At 36.5% G+C, this 21849-nt stretch overlaps 1 protein-coding gene across 2 annotated transcripts in view; it reads left to right on the plus strand.

The window, feature by feature from the left end:
- GMDS (GDP-mannose 4,6-dehydratase) overlaps positions 1-21849 on the plus strand; it is a 631992-nt gene that overhangs the window by 268386 nt on the left and 341757 nt on the right. The window lies entirely within an intron of this gene.

The raw sequence follows: 21849 nt of genomic DNA on the forward strand, positions 1-21849 counted from the left end.
TGAGCAGGCTCCATGCTCCCAGCACAGAGCCCAGCGCACGGCTTCCTCTCAGGTAATATCGTGACCTGGGCTGAAATCAAGGTCTGGTGCTAACTGACTGAGCCACGAAGGTGCCCCTGTTTTTTAATTCATAATATATTTTTTGCTCTTTTTAAGGTAGTGAAAGACTAGGTTTCTTAGGGAAAACTAACAGAAATAGTTGAAACTTTTCACAAATAAAAGTTCTGAGTCATTGATGATGGTAACTTGAGCAGCGTCATGGTAGTGCAGTGCCTGGCATTGATGGAGATACACCTGCCAAACTGTATTGGTACTTCTCTTTGAGTAGTTAGTCTTGAAAGTGACCGTAATTATTTCATGTAGTAAAGCAGGTAACAGCATCTCATTTTATTTAGGAGAATTCCCAGCAAAAGTTTTTTCTGGGACGTTTTTAAGAACACAAAGAATGTCATTTACAGATTACTTACGATCTAAGACCTTGTCTTATTGTAATAAATCTTAAAGGAAAGTGATGTTCTTTTGAATACAAGAAATTTTGAAACTTGAAATAATTTGTGCTTACTAGTTCTAGGTTGTTCATTTTTCAAATCAGAATAAATATGCCATTATACCCAGCTAAGCTTTGTGCCTCATGAAGTTAGGGAGGAACAGAGTGGTTCTACTTATAGTATAGAAAAGCACCATTTCCCAGATGCCATCTGTGCCATGTGCAATGTCTGACTTGCCCATCTTCCTCTAAGGTAGTTTTCAAAACTGGTAAACTTTTGTTGCCTTTCAATTCTTGAGGATCCCAGTTTTGGTGATCCAGCTCTTCCTGTTTCATTACTGATCATACTTCCTTACCTCTCTCTCTCTTTTGATGAAACTCATATGTTTTCTGGCCACATTCTTGACACTATGCTAGATTTTGATGTTTGAAGAAAGGTAAGTCTTCATAAACTGTACCCATTCTTTTGACATCTGTTCTTGCTATGATATTTCTAGTTGCATTTCCTAAAGACTTGTTTCTTTCTTTAATCTTTGTAATTTGGGTTTTGTTGACTATATGTTTTATTTCCAGAATTCTGAGTCTTTTTCAAATCATTCTTTCTTTATTTTGCCTGTTTTAAGGAATTATTTCTTTTATTTAGCTGATGTTATTTTTTTCATCATCTAAGATCTATTTTAAAGGCAATGTTAAATATTAAAGAGATATATTTAAACATCATTTTCAGATTGTAATACTGTTTTCATTTCCTCTGGAGTAAATTCTTCCTTTAATTGTAGACCTTACTGGTTCTTCTTTTAACGGAAATATTCTTTAAAATTTAGGTTTGCTGGCCCTTATTTAAACAGAGCCTCCCCTCTCTATTCATATCCCTTAATTGTTCATTAACAATTCTATGGTTGCCACCACCCCAGCCTCTAGAATATTCTAGTGCAGAACCACTCCTATATTGGTGGCTTGGAGTTTCCATCCTGCTTTATTACTGGAAATCTAGTAGATCCTCTCAGCAGCAGACCTGTGTGGCCTCTTTCAGCAGATCCTCACATGAAGTTTTGTGTGCTGCCATGCGCCTCTCTGTTTACACACTTAGCTTATATTAAAACAAAAAAGTAATAGTTTCAGAAGCAGGGTGTTTTTTTTTTTCTTTCATTTCCCTTCATGGACCAGAAATTCTGTCCCAGACCTTCATTTTAAGCAGCACGCCTGGCCCAAAACTCCCTTCTCAGGATTGGGGAAGAATGAAAATGGGTGAAGGGAATAAGAGTGCACTTACTGTGATGAGCACTGAGTAATGTACAGAATTGTTGAATCACTATATTGTACACCTGAAATCAATATAATATTATGCATTAATTATACAGGAATTTAAAAAAAAAGGTCTTAAGAAAAGAAAAGAGTCCCTCATCATTAGGTGCCTTCACCTTTCTTCACCCATTACCCACAAAAGCTGAAATTCTACAGAAGTCTGCTTAAATCTGACCTTTACTTCCAACAGGTTTACAACTTTAGCCTTATTTACTGCTTGGTTTGTGTTCCAGTAACTTCTGTTTTGTGTCAGGACTAAACAGCTATGTATTTTTAATTATTTTCTCTTAAATTTCATTATTGCTCTGCTTAAAGTGGCACAGGTAAGAGGTTGTGGGCTTTTTTAAAATATGGCCACATATTTTGTCATGTTGACTTATTTAAGATGGGCACTTGAACTTCATGTGAAAGCTATGGGGACTCATTACACTTTTAGGAGAGTATGACCTGATAAGATTTTATCTTTTAGAAAGACAATTCCAGTAGCATGAAGGATGGATTTTCAAAGGGCCAGGTAGGAGGTTAGGACATCTGTTTGGAAAATATTGCCTAGATGGTGTAGAGGGCCATAGGAGACCCAGGGTGTTAAGTGGGATAGAGGATATGAGGGTGACCAGGAGCAACTGCAGCATATTGGACAGTATATCCAGTGATGCCTGGATGGCCTTCAGCTTTAGGACCAGCCTTGTCTCCTGATTGTATTACCTGGTATTAGAATAGAAGATTGAACATTTGTTTCTCTTGCTTCTTCTGATCTTCATATCAGACAAATGGATGTTTGCTGGATACATGTTGGTGTCCTGAATTACATGAAAGTGAAAGGGTTAAAAAGGACTTTATTTTGGAGAAAGAAACTGAGGCTTAAAGAGGTTGATTTGATTTTTGACAAAATAAGGACTAGATCCTCAGCATTTTAATTAATTGTCACCAATCGCTTCTTGTGTCATTTTCTTCTGGTTTCTCTTTTACCAATCATACATATACAAGGGAATTACTGTCATCACAAATTAGTATTTTTTCTCCCTCTGAGAACTTCTGAGTTCTAATTCTTTGGAGAGTTTTGTTGGTGGTGGTGGTGGTGGTGGTGTGGTGTGGTGATGTTTTTGCTAAATTGCAACTTGAATAATGACTTTATTCTCCTCTTACGTTGTGGTAAGTTCCTTTTGTTCTCATTTCCTCTGTTTGTCTAATGTGTTTAGGTACAGGTACAGTCATCATTCTCTTTCATTCCCTTCCTTCATTCTGTCTTGTCCTCAGTGTCCCTGCTTTTCTCACATCGGTTTTCAAATCTCAAGGAAGTAGACATCAGCTCACACTGCAGCAAGTCTCATCATGGACAGTTTTCAAAGAAAATAAGACATGTATTCTGTTCAGTGTGACCTTTGTTTCCTTGCAAAATCTAAATTTTATATGGTCCAGCAATTTGAATATGGAAAAAACCTGAAAACATGGCTTTTTTCTTATTTTAAAAGTATGAAGCTAAATCTTCTTCTATGCCTTTTTGTTAGAGAAAGATACTATTTCAAAAAATAATGTTTAATACCACTATGCACATGCTAAGAACATTAACAATGGTAATACTCTTATTAATAATCTTTTCGTCCCAGAGAATACTTTAATATATCTACTGAATTGCGGTAATGTGGTGTTTACCTCAGGTTTTTAACATCATTTTGTTGTGGAAATGATTTTTTATTAGAACTAACACATGAATATTGAAAAGAGCATCTATAGAGGAAGGAGCAGTTTTGAAGTCAATCACTGTCATTTCTCCTCAGAAAATCTCTGCCATATTTGGTGATATGAAAATACTCTGCCCTTATTTATTCATTCCCTCAAGAAACTCACTGAAGGCCTATCATGTGCCAGGCACTTAGCTAGGCACATAGAGGAGAACAAGATAAAGAGTCACTGTTATTAACTTTGCCTCTAAAATTCATGGTTTCTTTTATGCATAATATGCTTCTCAATAGTATGAGTTCCTCCAAGTAGAGCAGATTAAGCAAATTATTCTTTAGATATCAGTCAGTTGAAGACAGACTTCTATTTTGTTAATTTAGTGCTTAATCAGACTTAAGTGAAGGGTGTGCCTCATTCAAGTCATCTGAACTCCTAATGAGCTGGTTTATGGTCTTTCTATTCATATCCTTTATTATTTTACAAAGTCTTAGTCATTGTACCCACTTCCTGGCTTAGAGTTCACAAACCAAAGAAGTCTAACTTTTTTTTAACCCTCTCTGAATTCGATAGCTGCTCTGTTTCCTTGAACGTTTTCCTAGTACTCTGGATATTTTTTGAATTCCAGATGACTCTCTTAAAACACAATCACCAGGACTCCTTGGCCCCCAGGGGTGCAGGAAGCATGGTATTCTACAAAGGACACTGCTTTCTGCTCTGTTGGCTCTGCTCTGTTTAGTGAGACCCCATACTTGATTAGCCATTTAGTGTCAAACCAATGCCTTATGTCTTCAGGAATATTTAGAACTCTGAGGATGTGGGTCCAATCATTTTCTTTTTTCTTCCTGTATTAAATGCATTATCTTCATTTGGTCCAAATTAATGTGTCTTGACATTTTTCAACTCCTTTAGGCAGTTCCATGAGATCTTGCAGTTTACTGTTTCTGGTGTGACTTTACACTTTTCTGGAAAAATAGTAGAAGCTTTGGAGATTTTTATAGTATACCTCCTTTTCCCGACTGTTTCAAAACATTAAATAAGAACAGTCCGTGAGCTAGTCACTGGCAAGTATCTGCATTTTGTACTTTGCTCTTCCTGCCTGTATGTTTTTATTCTTACTTTTAGTGTGCTGTCTAGAAGCTCCTGATTGTGGGTGGGAGGTAGTTGGCAAGGAGCAGCAAGCCCACTATTAGTGCCTAAAGGACTCTGGGATATTCTCCCAGCGGCAGTTACGTGATTTCTTTGTTAAATGCACTTTGTTAATGGTTCTTGTTAAGGCCTTTGACAGTCTAGGTGAATAGTATCCACAGGATCTCCCCATACTCTTCCTTGCCTGTATGCTTATTTATCACTTAAAGAATTTTGTAAAAGTAATGTGGCAGTGTCTACTCTCACAAAGCCACTTTTATTTTCTGCCATGACATGTCTTTAACTATTCATTGATTCTGCACATTACATACATTTTGCTATATCCAACAGCCTGATGATCTGAGTTCCCCTCCAGTGTGACCATAAAGTTATCTTTTTACAGAGTAAAATGATATTAGGAATCTACTGGTATTTTTATAATAGTGCATATAGTTTTATGAGATCACTCAGGGCTTCTTGAATGCCCATCAGTCTCAGTGATTTGTCTGCATTGTAGTTTGTCTCTTAGATCTAGAGCAGTTCCTTCCTACCTGCTTCAAACAGCAGAACCTACCCAGTGTCTCCCACAGCAACAGAGAGCAAATTTCCTTAGGTGTCTCTTGCTGGGGCCCCTGTATTCCTTCCAGAGTTGCATTTCCCAGCAACCCTCTGTATATGGTTGCACCTCTTTTGACTTATCTTTGAGCCTCATCTTTTTCTTTCTTAAGCATTATTTTAATTTTATTCTAGTTTTCAGATACATCTTTTCCCCTTGCTTCTTGGTTTGTTTTGCTTGCCGATTTGCCACACAGTTCTTGTTTGTTTTGAATTCCTAGTTCTTTTTTTACAGGGATTTTAATAAAGCACTTTCATCAAAACCTCTAGGTTTCTTGTGAGGACTTAACTTATTTAAACGAGCCTTTGTTCATTTCCCGCATGGCTTAGGCATTTTTTTCTCTTTAATTCCTTCTAAAACTGATACAGTATATGCTATTTGTGGGAGAGAGACTAGACAAGAGAAACCGAGGCAAGGGAGGACAGAAAACAATTTATTACCTAAATAACATGTTGCTTTGGTCTCTTCTTGTGTCGTGACTTACAAATACTTGCAAAAGCTAGTTGCCAGTGGGGTTCAAACCTCCTTAACCAGTTATCTGTCCTCGAAGCTTTAGTGGTAATTCTTGTCTTAATAAACTCTTCCCATGTGGATATTGAAACCTCCATTATGGTCACCTACATCCATGTTCTAGTTTCCCAGACTCATTCAACCATTTCAGCAAGTTCTCATTATTTAAAGATGACCTATAAATTAAAAAATGATTAGCTGTTTAGATGTTAGGGTGCTTTGTTCCTACTTTAATGTTGATAGTAGCTCAATTCCAAGTGTAATTATATAGTCACAAAATGAAAGTAGTAATACTTTGTAATAAGAATGAAGACTATGAGATGTTTGCTATATTTCATTCCTTTTATATCACAACTGAAGTGACTTTTCATTATTTTGTCTGTGTAGAGAACACTCCAAGCTACTGTAATACAAGTAGTAACTGACAACAAACATTAAATACACTAGTTGTCTCTGGATTATCTTTGACAAGTATATTTAATCCTTGGTCTAGTATTTTAAGGCTCTTGATTAAGTAACTGATTTAAATTCACTCCTGTGGCACCACCCTTTGTCAACAGAGAGATTGGAGAATGTTAGGTCATTTTGTTTATGTATGATCAAAATAATTCAGAATATTAAAGTTATAAAAATATAAGATAAACATTTATAAATATATAAAATATTTTATATGAATCATAAATAATCCAGAATATTAAAGTTGTAAAACTATAAAAATATATAAATATAAAATATATAAAAATATGAAAATTGTTATAAAATATAAAATCAATGCTAATTTGATTGCTCATTTTGATTTGCATATACAACTCTAGTATACTTACATAGTTTTGATAACTTAGTCATTGAGGTCAAGAATGTATTCAGTATTTCAGACCATAGAATGAAAGGATGTAACAGTAATGCTTTAGTGTATATATATCCAGAATCCAGAACAGCTGATTAGAGCTTGTTAATGGGCTGGGTATGGGTCCAAGAGAGATTTAGGGGCTTTTTCTCTTCTTTTTAAATTCAATTTAGTTAACAATAACAACAACAAAAACTCCTAAACTAGTTTCATCCGTTTCTCCCACCCCTGGTACCCCCTCTCACTGTCCCCAGCCTCCCACCCTCCTGCCCTATACTCTTGCAGCCACCAATCTGTTTTCTGTTATCTGTGAGCTTGGTTGGTGTTGTTATTTTAGATTCCACATATAAGTGATCATACTGTATTCTTTCTCTGTCTGACTTACTCCACTTAGCATAATACCCTTGAGGTTCATCCATGTTTTCACAAATGGCAAGATTACATTCTTTTTTTTTTAAGGCTGAATAATCCATTGTGAGTGTGGGTGTGTGGGTGTGTGGGTGTGTACCATAATTTTTATTCAGTCATTGATATGCACTCAGGTTGTTCCCATTCTTGGCTATTGTAAGTAATGCTGCTATGACATGGGGGTGCATGTATATTTTTGAATTCATGTTTTTGTTTTCTTCAAATAAATTCCCAGCTGAAATTTCTGGATCATATGGTAGTTCTATTTTTAATTTTTTAATTTACTTTTTAATGCTTATGTTTTATTTTTGAGAGCGAGTGAGACACAGAGTGCAAGCAGGAGAGGGACATTGAGAGAGAGGGAGACACAGAATCCGAAGCAGTCTCCAGGTTCAGTGCTGTCAGCACAGAGCCCAATGTAGGCTCGAATCCATGAACCACGAGATCATAACCTGATCTGAGGTCAGATGCCCAACTGACTGAGCTACGTAGGTGCCCCATTCTATTTTTTTTTTTTTGAGGAAACTGCATGCTGTTTTCCATTAGTGACTGCACCAATGTATTTCTGTATTTATACCAACAGTGCACAATGGTTCCCTTTTCTCTACATTGTAACCAACACTTACTCCCTTTTGTCTTTTTTATAAGCGCTATTCTAACAGGTGTGAGGTGATATCTCATTATGGTTTGGACTTGCATTTCCCTGATGATTAATGATGTTAAGCACCTTTTCATGTACCTGTTGGCCATCTGTATGTCTTAGTTGGAAGAATATCTATTCAGATCATGTTTTTAAATCAGATTTTTTTGTTATTGAGTTTTATGAGTTTTTTATATATTTTGGGTTTTAGTCCCTTATTAGATGTATGATTTGCAAATATTTTCTCCCATTCAGTAGGTTGCCTTTCCATTCTGTTGATGGTTTCCTTTGCCATGCAGAAGCTTTTCAGTTTAATGTCGTCACATTTGTTTTATTTTTGCATTGTTGTTTTTGCTTTTGGTGTGAAGCCCAAAAAATCATCACCAACACCAACATCAAGGACCTTAATACCTGTTTTTTTGTTTGTTTGTTTGTTTTAATGTTTATTTGTTTTTGTTCTTTCTCAATATTGCTTTGACTATTAAGGGTCTTTTGTGGTCCCATACAGATTTTAGGATTGTTTGTTTTATTTCTGTGAAAAATGGCAGTGTAATTTTCATAGGGATTACATTAGATCTGTATATTGTTTAGGGTAGTATGGACTTTTTAACAATATTAGTTCTTTCTTTTTTTAAAAAAAATTAAAATGTTTTATTTATTTTTGAGAGAGAGTGAGAGACAGCGTGAACAGGGGAGGATCAGAGAGAGAGGGAGATACTCAATCCAAAGACAACCTCCAGGCTCTGAGCTAGGTGTCAGCACAGAGCCTGACTTGGGGCTCGAACCCATAAACCGTGAGATCATGACCTGAGCCGAAGTCGAACACTTAACAGACACTTAGTTGGTACCCCAACAGTATTGGTTCTTTCAATCAATCCATGACCATGGTAATCTTTCCATTTGTGTCTTCTTCAGTTTCTTTCATCAGTGTCTTGTAGTTTTCAATATATAGGTCTTTCACGTCCTTGGTTAAATTTGTTTTCATCTTTTTGATGCAATTGTAAATGGTATTGTTTTCTTAATTACTCTTTCTGATAGTTTGTCATTAGTATAAATAAATAATAGATTTTTGTTTATTGATTTTGTATTCCTCATTGTTACTAAATTTGTTTATGAGTTCTAACACCTTTTTGATGGAGTCTTTAAGATATGCAAATAATTATAGTTTGTTTCCTCTTTACCTGCTTTGTTGGGTTTTTATCATAAATGGGTATTGAATTTGGTCAATTGCTTTTTCTTCATCTTTTGAGATGATCATACATTTTTGTCCTGCATTTTGTTAGTTTGATGTGTCACATTGACTGATATGCAGGTGTTGAACCATTCTGGCATCTTCAGAATAAATCCCATTTGCTCATGGTGTATGATTTTTTAAAATGATCATTAAAATTAAGTTTACTAATTCAGTTTGCCATTATTTTGTTGAGAATTTTTATATCAGTGCTCACCAGGGATATTACCTTTATTTAATTTACTTATTTTGTTGGCATCATTGTCTGGTTTTGGTATCAAGATAATGATGGCTTTATAAAATATATTTGAAAAAATTTTCCCTGCTTCTGTTCTTTGGAAGTGTTTGAGAGGTATTGGTATTTTTTGAATGTTTGGCAGAAATAACCAGTGAAGCCATCTGGTATTGGACTTTTGTTTTTTAGGAGGTCTTTGATTACTGATTCAATCTCCTTTTTATTATCTATTCAGGTTTTCTGTTTCATCATGATGTATTCTTGATGGGTTGTACATTTATAGGAATTTATTCATTTCTTCTAAGTTGTCTAGTCTGTTGGGTTTAATTGGTCATAGTAGTCTCTTCTGATTCCTTTTCATTTCTATAGGTTTCAATTATAACATGTTTTTCATTTCTGATTTTATTTGAGTACCCTCTCTTTTTTTTCTTGGTTGGTCAAGCTAAGGGTTTGTCTATGTATCTTTAACAAAGAACCAGCCCTTAGTTGCATTCATCTTTAATATTGTCTTATCTTTTTAGTCTGTATTTCATTTATTTCTGCTCTAATCTTTGTTATTTCCTTTCTTCTGTTAACCTTGTTTTTTGTTTGTTCTTCTTTTTCTAGTTCCTTGAGGTCTAAAGTTAAGTTGCTTATTTGAAACTTTTCATATTTCTTCAGATAGACATTTATGACTATGAACTTACCTATTTTAGAACTGCTTTTGCTGCATCTCATAAATTTTGTTATGTTACATTTCCATTTTTGTTTCTCTCTGTGTATTTTGTTTGTTTCTTTTGATTTCTCCTTTTACCCATTGGTTATTCAGTAGCATGTTGTTGATTTGCCACATATTCCTGAATTTTCTAGTTTTCTTCATGTGATTAATCTTGTTTCATACCTTTATGGTCAGAAAGGTGTTTGATATGATTTCAGTCTTCTTAAATTTATTAAGCTTGTTTTGTGGCCTAAGGTAGGATCTCTCTTAGAGGAGCTTTTCTTCTTTAACCACATTCTAAAATATCGATACACTGTTACTAGCACTCGATATACGCAGACATTCTTTCCTATGCCATGACTCCTTCAAATTAGTCTGGTAAAGCCTACATATATTCTCAGACTAATGGTTTTGAAAAGTATAAAGCTAAACAGTTAGGGTTACAAGGGAAACTAATTATATTCATATGTTAATACTGTAATTATTAGAAGCCAGGCTCATGAAGTAATAATGTGATGTGATACATTATATGACAAGACCTGAAGTCACCACTGTGACTTCAAAGCAGTGATGGACACGAGTGATACTTTTTAAGACCTTTGTAGTAACTATGCTCTGGTATAAAAATGTCTTAAATACCCATTGGTGAAAAAGTCACACATGGTGCTCTTACTAACAAGGATTTTTACTTATATTCAAAATTGAAATAAATTATAAATTTCAAATAGAAATTACTAAAAATGAAGGTGTATGTTTTTCTTCCCAAATCTACATGCCTCCTTGAATTCTATCCAGGGACCTTGTGGACCTTGGTTAAGTATTCCAATTTTAATTAATTTCATGTAGTAAGCCTGCTTGTTATTTCTGCTTATCTGTAAAGAATCTTTGTAATTTTTGCTCTTGAAAAATTTCTGGTGCTGTTTTTTCATATAAAAATCATGACAGGTTATCTATATTTATCACCAGCTGATACAAGTTGTAAACTAGGAAAGAAGAATGTGTCTGATATACTGATTTGTGGTAATTGAAGTTACAAAGTATTTTTTAATTCAGATTTTCTACAAAACCAAGAGACTTAATTTAATTGTTTTCTTTTTTCAACTTGTGGTCTATCTCAAATGAGAAGTCAATAAAAGTTTTAAAGAATGGGGCCAAAGAGTTTTGGAGGATACAAAATGTTGCAAAGGCTTGTGACCAAGCTGTTATTGCTGAAGTAGTGGACAAAAACCCATGTCAGAAATGAATATTTTCAAACTGAAGGAATGTTCTGGGACAGCTGAGCTTCTTGGTTAGTAAATGGGAAGAGTGATAAAATTTGACCTTCCACAGCAGGAATGTGTGCTCTTCAAGAAGGCAGAATTATTAGAATACTCTATGAGAAGAATACCGTATATCTTTTACTCTGATTAGTAAAAGTTTCAATTTGCCTTTATGATAAAAATGTTAACTTGTGAAAAATGCTTATGTTAGTCATTCATTCATTCAACAAATCTTTCCATACCCGACTTGGTGAGTAGCAGGAGGGATGACTCATGGAAAAGCCTGGTCCGCACAGTGTGAGGAGCAGACACAGACAGAAGCAGTGTGGTGCTGCCATGACTCTGTCAGAGTTTTTTCCGAGCATGGTGCTTCTGGGGACTGTTACCTTGTTCTATATAATGAAAGTTCTGATTCTCTATGAGAGTCCTTAATCTACTTTGAGGATTTCAAAAATTTAGGGAAAATATATATTAAAGTATGTTGAACATACTTTTGTGTACTTTTGTACACAAAGATGTCACATTTGTTCAGTCTGGCAAGAGTTTATCACTTGAATGAAGTAATAACCTTATGATTATTTGGTGTTCAAATTTGTAGTTATTTTGAACTAAACACAAAAATACAACTATAGTGAATAAGGAAAAATCATATAAAATTAGGTTCATAAATGTGAGGAATAAATGTTTCTGATCTGGGCCGTGGCCGGGCGGGGGCACAGAGAGCTGAGCCTTGGATCGCAGAGCACAGGAAGCAGCCCTCGTTGAAACAATGCTGCTCCTGTGTTCTAGAACCAGTGTTGTCTCCTTGGTACCTGCTAAGCAAGCTATAGGCTGGCAAACAAGGCCTCTCCCAGAATGGCCTCTACTGGTGTTTACAAAAGTAGTTCCTTCTGTTTCTTGTCCTTTCTCCATCCAAACTGGAGGCTTCTTATTTCCCAAACATGGCCAGTGCATTTTTCCCTCCTTTTGGTTGTGCTGGCCTATCCATCAGCTTCCTTCATACCCCTCCGTCTGTACTTGCTTATGTAGACCATCTCTTCCCTGAGTCCTTTTTTGATTTGTCCTTGTCATCTCTACTCCTTTAAGTCGTATCCCCATCCTGGTACACACACCATGACTCTCTTAGTCCCTATTACATTCATTTTGTAACCTCTTCATACCTCTTTCTTCTTCTTTGAGAGAGTGCAAGTGGGGTAGAGGGGCAGAGTGGAGAGAGGGAGAGAGAGACAAAGAGACTCTTCTCAATCAGGCTCCATGCCCAGTACAGGGCTTGGTCCCACAACCCGGGGATCATGACCTGAGCCAAAATCAATAGCAGTCAACTGACTGAGTCACCCAGGTGCCCCCACATCTTTTTCTGATCTTTACCCATAAGGCAAGTGAGGAGGACAGGGGTCTGTTTCTTTTCACCTTTGTATTTCTGATAGTCAGGTTATGTTGCCCTGCTGCTTAGGGAAGGTGCTTCTAAAACAGGGTGCACCCCTCTACATCCCCTCAAGGAAGCCCTTCCTGCTCACGAACATGCAATTCTTCAGGATCCATACTTGCTTCATTCTGTTAAAACAGATTTGCTTCTAGTCCCAGATGCTAAGTAAATGCCAGCTTTGCTGGATTTCTGCTAACTGAGAAAGGCTGATTCATGATGGAAAGTAATGTTTTATTGTTGTTCTCATTGGCTAATAACTCTCACTTGTAGATTCAAAGTCTTGAGGAACAGTAAAACAGTGCAGCTGCTTGTGTGGTCTTAGGCATTTCCAGCCTACTGGAATTTTGAGTCTCCTGTGTCTCTAAAAGCAAATGTTAGAGGAAGTGTTCTGGTCTCTGGTTATCTTTTCCCACATATAGTTCTTTTGCCACACCAGTCTTTTCTCTGAGGCAACATCTTTATTCAGGAAACTTTGGCTCACTCATTGAGATTTTTAAAATTTCACATACTTCATATATAAAGTTCACTCCATTATTAATTGTAAAATAAAGTCATTGAGAAATTACATGCCCAAACCTAAGATGTAGTGCCACCATATTCATTCAAGTAATGTTTCTGGAGCATCTTCTATGTGACAGGAACTCCTCTAAGTGGTAGGAAGCATGAGGGAAAACACCAATAACCTTCTGTCCTCAGAGAACTTACCGGCTGGCTGAACAAATGGGGACATGACTTAGAGTCAAATGTGCTGGGTACTCAGGAGAGAAGTCTACAGTGATAGGATGGGACAGAAAGAACTGTTTGTTCTAAATGGCAGGGTCAGGGAAGGCCTTACAAGGGAAAGGAGTGAGGGAGTGAGCCAAGCAAATATCCAGAGGCAGAATGTTCTGAGTGAAGGGAAGAATGAACACCCAGGCCCTGAGGTAAGGCTTGCTGGGAACATTGAGGGACCAGTGGGGCTGGCAGGGAGGTGGATGGGGAGTGAGTTTGGAGAGGCCAAGTCATGATGGACTTGGAGGCTGCAAACAGCACATGTATTATAAGGATGTAAGGATAGCCAAGTGGTCTCAGGCCACAAATATTACAAATAACTTTGAATATCTTTAAATTCTTCCATAAACTTTTCTTTTAGTTTCAGCTGGAAAACATTTCTAACCTCATGTGTTCAATTTTGGTGATTATTTTTAATAGATAAAAACGGCACTGCTGCAGTCACCACCATTTTGGAAACCAATCTACTAATTGGACACAATTCATGTTCTCTTATAATAATCTAGTATAGATAACATTTTAATTGTCATCATCAACACATTTTTCTCATCCTCTTGGGTTAGAATGCCCACCTCCAGCTCTGCTCAATTTTCATGTGGGTATAGAATAGACATGAATTTATAATAACCTTGAAGAGGAATAAGGTTTTAAAGATGGTAGAACTATCATTATTATTTGCTTTATTTGATGGGAGGTCTGAGCCCAGGCCTGCTGTGATAATACTCTTGATACAATTAAAACAGATCTAGAATTTACATTCCAATCTGGAGTCTATGTAAAACTGCAGTGTAAACCTTCACTTCCTGTCTGGATCCCACACAGACTTTTAGGTAACCATTTCTAATTTTCTTTTTGTGTTAAGTGAGGCCATGATTTACCGCTCATATAAGAATGAGGATAATTCTGAGGATATCTGTTTATGTCTTTGAATGTTGAGAAGAGCAATTTGCTTTATATTTGAGCTTGAATTAACTATTTTCTTTTAATTTTCTATAAGGCTTTACTCCTCTTCTCTGAGACCGTCCTAATAGTGTGTTACAGATGAGTATATCCCACTATAAGGTCTTTGGACGTTTCAATAACCATTTCTCCTACACACACTTCATTAATTATAGTCTAAAATGGTTCTCCTTTACTCTGAATTCTACCTCTTTATGTAGTGTAGTATTTAATCATTAAATCTTTGTTTAATAATTGTTATACTAAGGCTTTGAAATTGTTATACTCTTTGAAATTTTGCTCTTTGAAATTTTATCTATTTCACTATGAAATTACCAACCTTTTCTATCATTTTGGTAGCCTGTTTTCTTTGCTGCTAATTTTTTACTATTGATGTTTTTGTTGTTTGCATTTTTATTTTGATATTTGTATATTTGACATTTAAACTCCTCATTAGTTTACATGCTATCTTCATTCAACAAATACCATGCCAAGCAATGTTTCAGGCATGAGAGATACAATAGAAAACAAGATAAGATCCTCACCCTCAAGGAGCTTACATTTTGGTGGAGGAGAAAGATAATAAATAGGTAAGCAGATAATATTAAAATGAAGAAGAAATGAAGCAGCGTGGAAGCCTGGGTAAATACAGAGATGACAAAGCATTGGGTGTTTTAGATAGAGAGGAAGGCAAAGAAACCCTTTCTGAGAGGTGACATATGAGCAGAGATAAGGGAAGGAAAAAGAGAGATGGTAAAGAAGGAAGAGCACATGCACATAGAGAGGACACATGTGTAAAGGCTGTAGGCAGGAGTTGGCACTAGTCTGGGGACAGCAGGGTCATTAGTGAGAGAAGGCAGAGTAGGCAAGGAGATGGAGAAGGGCCTGGGAGCCAGGTGGGAGGAGGACTGTGGTTGAACTAGTAGCTGCTAGGGTGCTGCTATAGTCCTGGAGGGAAGTGATGACAGCTTTCATAAATAAGGTCCTGCAGATGGTAATGAGGAGAATGTGATTTCTGTGAACCCTGAAGGATGGGAAGGGCAGCCATAAAGCCTAGATTTTGTTTTGAGCAGTCGGTAAATGGGTATCATTTGCAAAAGAGAGGCCAAGGGAAGAACTTTGGTGTCAACATCTAGAATTCTGTTTTGATCCAGTTCAATGTGAGATGATATGAAGCTTGTCAAGTAGATGGGAAGAATTGAGGCGGGGGGGGGCGGTGTGTGCTACTGCTCAGGGCCAGGCAAGCCTCGAGATGGATCCTTGAGGTCCTAGGCACAGTGATTTGATGTAAGACACCTCACAGCTGGTAGGAAGGAGTTGCAGGGCCAGAGTGGTGGGACAGCTCAAGAGCCTGGGAAGCTGAGCCAGCAAAGAAGAGAATTAGAAGAAGGTAGGGTTCCAGAAGCCAAGTGAAGAAAAATAAAATTCTAGAAGGGGAAGGTAGGGACTGATTTTGTAGGCTTAGGTTTTATCAGTCTTATTATTTTGTTCTCCTTATTAAATAAAATAAGTTCCTACTGTTAACTGAGTCTCCATGCCTCTGAAAATGTAGCTGTGTTCGTGATCAGAAGCATACTCCATATTCATCCTTTGTATTGAGAAAATATGGAAGAAATAATGATAGACATTTTTAAAAATTATTCAGTCTTGGCCCCAAAATTTAACTGTGGTCTAGTTCAAGGTGCAGAAAGCTCTTTCTGTGAAGGGCCAGTTAGTAAATATTTTCACTCTGGTAGAATGTGTATTCTGTGTCTCATCTACTCAACTCTGCTGTTATAGTGTGAAAGCAACACAGACAACACATAAATGAATGTATGTGGCTGTGTTCCTATAAAACTTTATTACCAAAACAGGCATGGGAACAGATTTGGCCCATGGGGTGTGTGTAACTTTCCAGACCCCTGATGTTTCAGTGTATTTCAGAATCATACTTTCAACCATGAAAGGTTTATCAAGCTACAGAGTAGTAGTCTGATTTTTTTTTAAAGACAGTTAATTTGTTGCTCTATATTATTAAACCATATGAACAATTAGATTTTATTAGCTAGTCATATTCTTCAGCATTTTGAACATTAAACATATGCTGAATTCTTGATGGACTTACCTAAAAGCCTAAAACACCTGTACACATAGAGCCATCCTGCCCTACAACTCGCATTCCCCTGCCATGTTCACTTTCTTCAGCCTAACTGCTTTTAATTCTTCTGGACATGATTTAGGTCTTCTGAATAAGGACCTATTAATTGTCTAAATTGGATATTCTAGTACAAGAAAAGCTTTTAATTGTGCAGAATCTCCTTATCCTGTGTCCCAGGACATTACGCAAGGACTTTTGCTTCACTGTGAATATAAAATACAATTATATAGTATGTATAACATTCCTGTAAGTATAGTATGTGGCTTCAACACTTGCTCTTCAGCCTTCTGTGTCTCAGTTTTAGTGTTTACCTATTTTAGGATTAAATATGTGTATGCAAAATGTTTAGAATGATGTCTGCCCAATATTGTATATTCAACATATGCCACCTTTTCTTTTCATGTAGTTGTTTACATAGTATCTATATAAATGAAAAAAAATAGCCAAACAAAGGGGAAAATATACCTAACACTGTTCAGATTTGACTGATCCCATCAGAAAGGTCCCATCCTATTATCCAAATGTGATTGGATATTAATTTATACATTAAAAAAAGATATAAATTTTGGTTTGGCTGATATGTAGAAAGGATCTTAAAGATCAGTGAGTTCAAGGTTTTTTCATCTGCAGTTCATGAATCCTTGGAAACTAGACAACATGCAACACTCCGTGTGTGTGTCTGCAGACATGTACATGCATGTGCACTTACACATATGTGCATTTCTGTTTCTTGTCAGAGAGTCTCAGGCTTTCATGGTGTCCTCACAGAGTCCGAGTCTCAGAAAGGCTGAACCCTGAGCACCATTCCAGGAATGGAGAACCAGATTTGCTGTTCCTGACTTTTAGTGAGACTTTTATCAAGTCATTCTCTCTAAACCTCAGGACCGGTTTCTTTTTCTCCCAGAATTGTTATAAAGCTCAAACAAAAGCATTTTAAATTGTAAATTGTCCTATAAGTGTATAGTTGTGGCAGTATACTATGAGAAAACGACAGCCAGGAAGAGTGGTAGAGTGCTCTGCTCAAGAGTCCAGACACCTCGTCTCCTGAGGTCCACTCAATGAACTATCCCCTCAAAATGGGACCACAGCTTTTTTTGAGAACAGAATGGCCCAATACCAAGACCATTCAGTGGAAAAAGAATAGCCTTTTCAAGAAACAGTTCTAGGACAACTTGACATTGATGTGCAAACAATTACTTCAGACCTCTAGCCCACAACATACATAAAAGTTAGCCAAAACTGACTGAAGATATAAACATAATAAATAAAACTATAAAACTCTTGGAATAAGACTAGGAGTAAGTCTTCATGTTCTTGAATTAAGCATAGCATTCTAAGATATGATATCAAAGCACAAACACAAAAGAAAAATGAGATAAATTGGACTTCTGTGTTTCATAGAATATCATTAAGAAAGTGAAAAGTGTGCAACTTAAATTTACACAATGTTACATGTCAGTTATAGCTCAATAAAGACGGAAAAAAAGTGAAAAGACAACTCTCATAATGAGAGAAAATTACAATCCAAGTATCTGGTAAGAGATTTTTAACCAGAATATATAAAGAACTTTTATAACACAATAATAAAAAGATAAATAACGAAACTTCAAAATGGACAACAGATCTGTATAGACGTCTCTTCAAATAAGATGTATAAATGACCAATAAGCACATCAAAAGATGCTTAACATCATTAGTCATTAGGTAAATGCAAATCAAACCACAATGAGAAATTTCTGTGGAACCATAAAATACTCCTAATAACCAAAGCAAAATCTTGAGAAAGAACAAAGCTGGAGGCATCATAATGCTTCCTGATCTCAAGAGGTATCATACTTCTTGATTATGATCTGTCATATAAAAGTAAAATAACTAAAACAGTATGATATTGGCATAAAAATAGATGCATAGATCAGTTGAACAGAACCAAGACCCCTGAAATAAACCTATATAGAGATGGTAATTAATTTATGATAAAAGAGCCAAGAACATATAGTGGAGAAAAGACAGTCTTCCTAATAAATAGCATTGGGAAAACTAGACAGCCATATGCAAAAGAATTAAACTGGACCACTATCTTACAGCAAACACAAAAATTAACTCTAAGTAGATTAAAGTATAAAACTCCTAGGAAAACAAAAAACAAAAAACACAGGTGGTAAGTTCCTTGACATTGGTGTTGGTGATGGTTTTTTGGATTTCACACCAAAAGCAAAGGTGACTAAAGCAAAAATAAAACAAGTGGGATTACATTAAACTGAAGAGCTTCTGCACAGCAATGGAAAGGCAACCTAGTAAATGGGAGAAAATATTTGCAAATCATGTATCTGATAAGGGGCTGATAGCTAAGATATATACAGACTTAATACAACTCAACAGCAAAAAAAAATCTGATTTAAAAATGTGCAATCGATCTGAATAGATATTTTTCCAAAGAAGACATACAGATGGCCAACAAGTACATGAAAAGGTGCTCAACATCATTAATCACCAGGGAAATGCAAAACAAAACCAATGAAATATCATGTTGCACTTGTTAGAATAGCTATTATCAAAAAGTTAAGAGAGCAAGTGTTGGTGAGGATGTGGAAAACAGAGTACCCTTGTGCGCTGTTGGTGGGAATATAGGAATGCGTTGGTGTAGCCACTGTGAAAAATACCATGGAGGTTCCTCAAAAATTAAAAATAGAACTACCATATGATCCAGCAATTCCTACGGTAGTGAGAACACTAATTGGAAAAGATAGCTACATCCTCATGTTCATTGAAACATTATTAACAGTACCAGTGATGTGGAAGCAACCTAAGTATCCATCTATGGCTGAACAGATGAAGCAGATGTGGTGTATGTATACAATGGAATATTGTATTAGGAAAGAAAGAAGGACATCCTGCTATTTGTGACAACATGCAAGAAACTTGAAGGCATTATGATAAGGGAAAAAGGTCAGACAGAGATAACTACTTTATGATCTCATGTCTATGTGGAATCTAAAAAAAAGAAAAGAAGAAAACAAACATAGTCATAGATACAGAGAATAATTTTTGGTCATTGCCAGAAACAAAGGAGTGGGGGTGGTAGAAAGTGGATGAAATGGATGAAGGTGGTCAAAATGTACAGTTTGTAAAGTAAGTAAGTCATGGTAATGTATAGTGTGATAACTATAGTTAATAATGCTGTATTGTATCTTTTGCAGGTTGCTTAGAGAGTAGATCTTAAAAGTCATCTTCAAAAATTTGGTAACTGTGTGTGGTATTGGATATTAACTAGACTTGTTATCATTTCATGATATATACATATATAAATTATTAGTGTACACCTGAAAGTAAGACAATATTATATGTCCATTATACTTTAATAAGAAAACAACCCCACAGTGATATACAACTTCATACTCTCGAGGATGTCTACAATCAAAAAGACAGACTATAATAAGTGTTGAGTAGAATGTGGAGCAGTTAGAACCCTTATTTAGTGCTGGTGAGAATGTGAAATGATGCAGCCACTTGAGAAAACAATGTGGCAGTTCCTCAAAATGTCAAATGTTGCATGCAAATGACCCTACTCCTAGGTACATGTCCTAGAGAAATGGAAATATGGTATGTGAAAGAAACCAGTTACAAAAGGCCACATGTTCTGATTCCATGTATATGAAATACCCAGAATAGGTTACTGCATAGATTCAGGAAGTAGATTAGTGGCTGTGGCGGTGGGATGGGAAGATGTCAAATGTTGCATGCAAATGACCCTACTCCTAGGTACATGTCCTAGAGAAATGGAAATATGGTATGTGAAAGAAACCAGTTACAAAAGGCCACATGTTCTGATTCCATGTATATGAAATACCCAGAATAGGTTACTGCATAGATTCAGGAAGTAGATTAGTGGCTGTGGCGGTGGGATGGGAAGATGGCAAGAGATTGCTAATGGGTACGGAGTTTCTTTGGGGGATGATGAACACACTCTGGAATTAGATGGTGGTGATGAATGTACAATGCTGTGAATATACTAAAAACCACTGAGTCGTAAACTTTAAAAGGGTGAATTTTATGGTATATAAATTTTGTTGCAATAAATCATTACTCGAAAAGAGTAACCCCAGATTGTGCTTTCTTGCCTCTGAAAACTTGGGATGAAATCCACTTTTATCCTGTTCAAAAAAGATTTTTTTTAAGGCTTATTTATTTTTGAGAGAGAGACAGACCACAAGCAGGGGAGGGCCAGAGAGAGAGGGAGACACAGAATATGAAGCAGCCTCCAGGCTCTGAGCTGTCAGCACAGGGCCCAACATGGGACTTGAACTCATGAACTGTGAGATAATGACCTGAGCCATAGTCTGGCGTTTATCCAACTGAGCCATCCAGGTGCCCATACTTTTATCCTGTTTTATCTCATGTCTGGGTGTGAGTTTTACTGACAGGTCTAGATGACATGCGTTTAGTGGTCTGGAGTCAGGTCTGTGGTCAGCAGTACCAAGTGCCCTAAATACCCTGTGCATAGACAGACTGCAGCTTGTGCCCAGGCAACGCTCAGGACTGGCAGCAATGAGGGCCAGGAACCTCACTCACCTCAGAGCAGGGTTTTTCCAGTAGCAGATTGAGGTCATTCACTGGGCAGCAGGGAAGCATCTTTGCATTGTGCCCAGGTCTGATTGGCCTGTAAATAAACCAGTGACAAAGATTTTCAGCCTTACAATTTTGGGACATTTTAATATTAGGTTAACTTATTTATTGTGCTTAGAAACAATTTAAGAAAAAGAACCGTATCTGTCACATTTATTTTTAAGAACCATCTTAAGGAACTGCAAAATATTTAATTATTCCTTGACACCCTTTTTTCGGAAATCATTCAATTCTGTACATTAGCACTTACTATATTTATGGGTCTCATAATTAAAAGATTATATATGCATGTAATAAAGCAATTCTTGTATCTTAGTTAAAAATAAAACTATCTTTTAAAACATCAACTGCAGGGCACCTGGGTGGCTCAGTTGGCTGAGCATTCGGCTTTGGCTCAGGTCATGATCTCACGGTTTGTGGGTTTGAGCCCCACATTAGGCTCTGTGCTGACAGCCGGCTCCAAGCCTGGAGCCTGCTTCGGATGCTGTGTCTCCCTTTCTCTCTGGCCCTTCCCTGCTCGTGCTGTCTCTGTCTCCCAAAAATAAATAAACATTAAAAAATTTTTTTTAAATAAACATTAAAACATTTAATGTTTATTTAAAAAAAATTTTTTTAAATCAACTGCATCTAAAAGACATGTTCTCAAACTTTTCTGTATAAAACTCAGCGGAGACTGACTCAGAAGTGTTGATTATCTAGGATTCTACTCCCAAAACATTGGTTCAATCTAAATTTTTAGAAACACCCCAAGATGCTTCTGAAGAGCAAGGGTTTACACTTTGAGAAACACTGCCGCAGAGACTTCAGCCTAGAATTAGGAAGTAATATGTGTGGTTAAAGAGTTTTTCACTTTACTGTGGATAATTAATAGGTATTTCTTAAGATATTTTCAGTCATTTGATGTTAGAATTCA

This window comes from Suricata suricatta, chromosome 7 (assembly GCF_006229205.1).
Source record: "Suricata suricatta isolate VVHF042 chromosome 7, meerkat_22Aug2017_6uvM2_HiC, whole genome shotgun sequence".
In the NCBI taxonomy this organism is placed as follows: Eukaryota; Metazoa; Chordata; class Mammalia; order Carnivora; family Herpestidae; genus Suricata; species Suricata suricatta.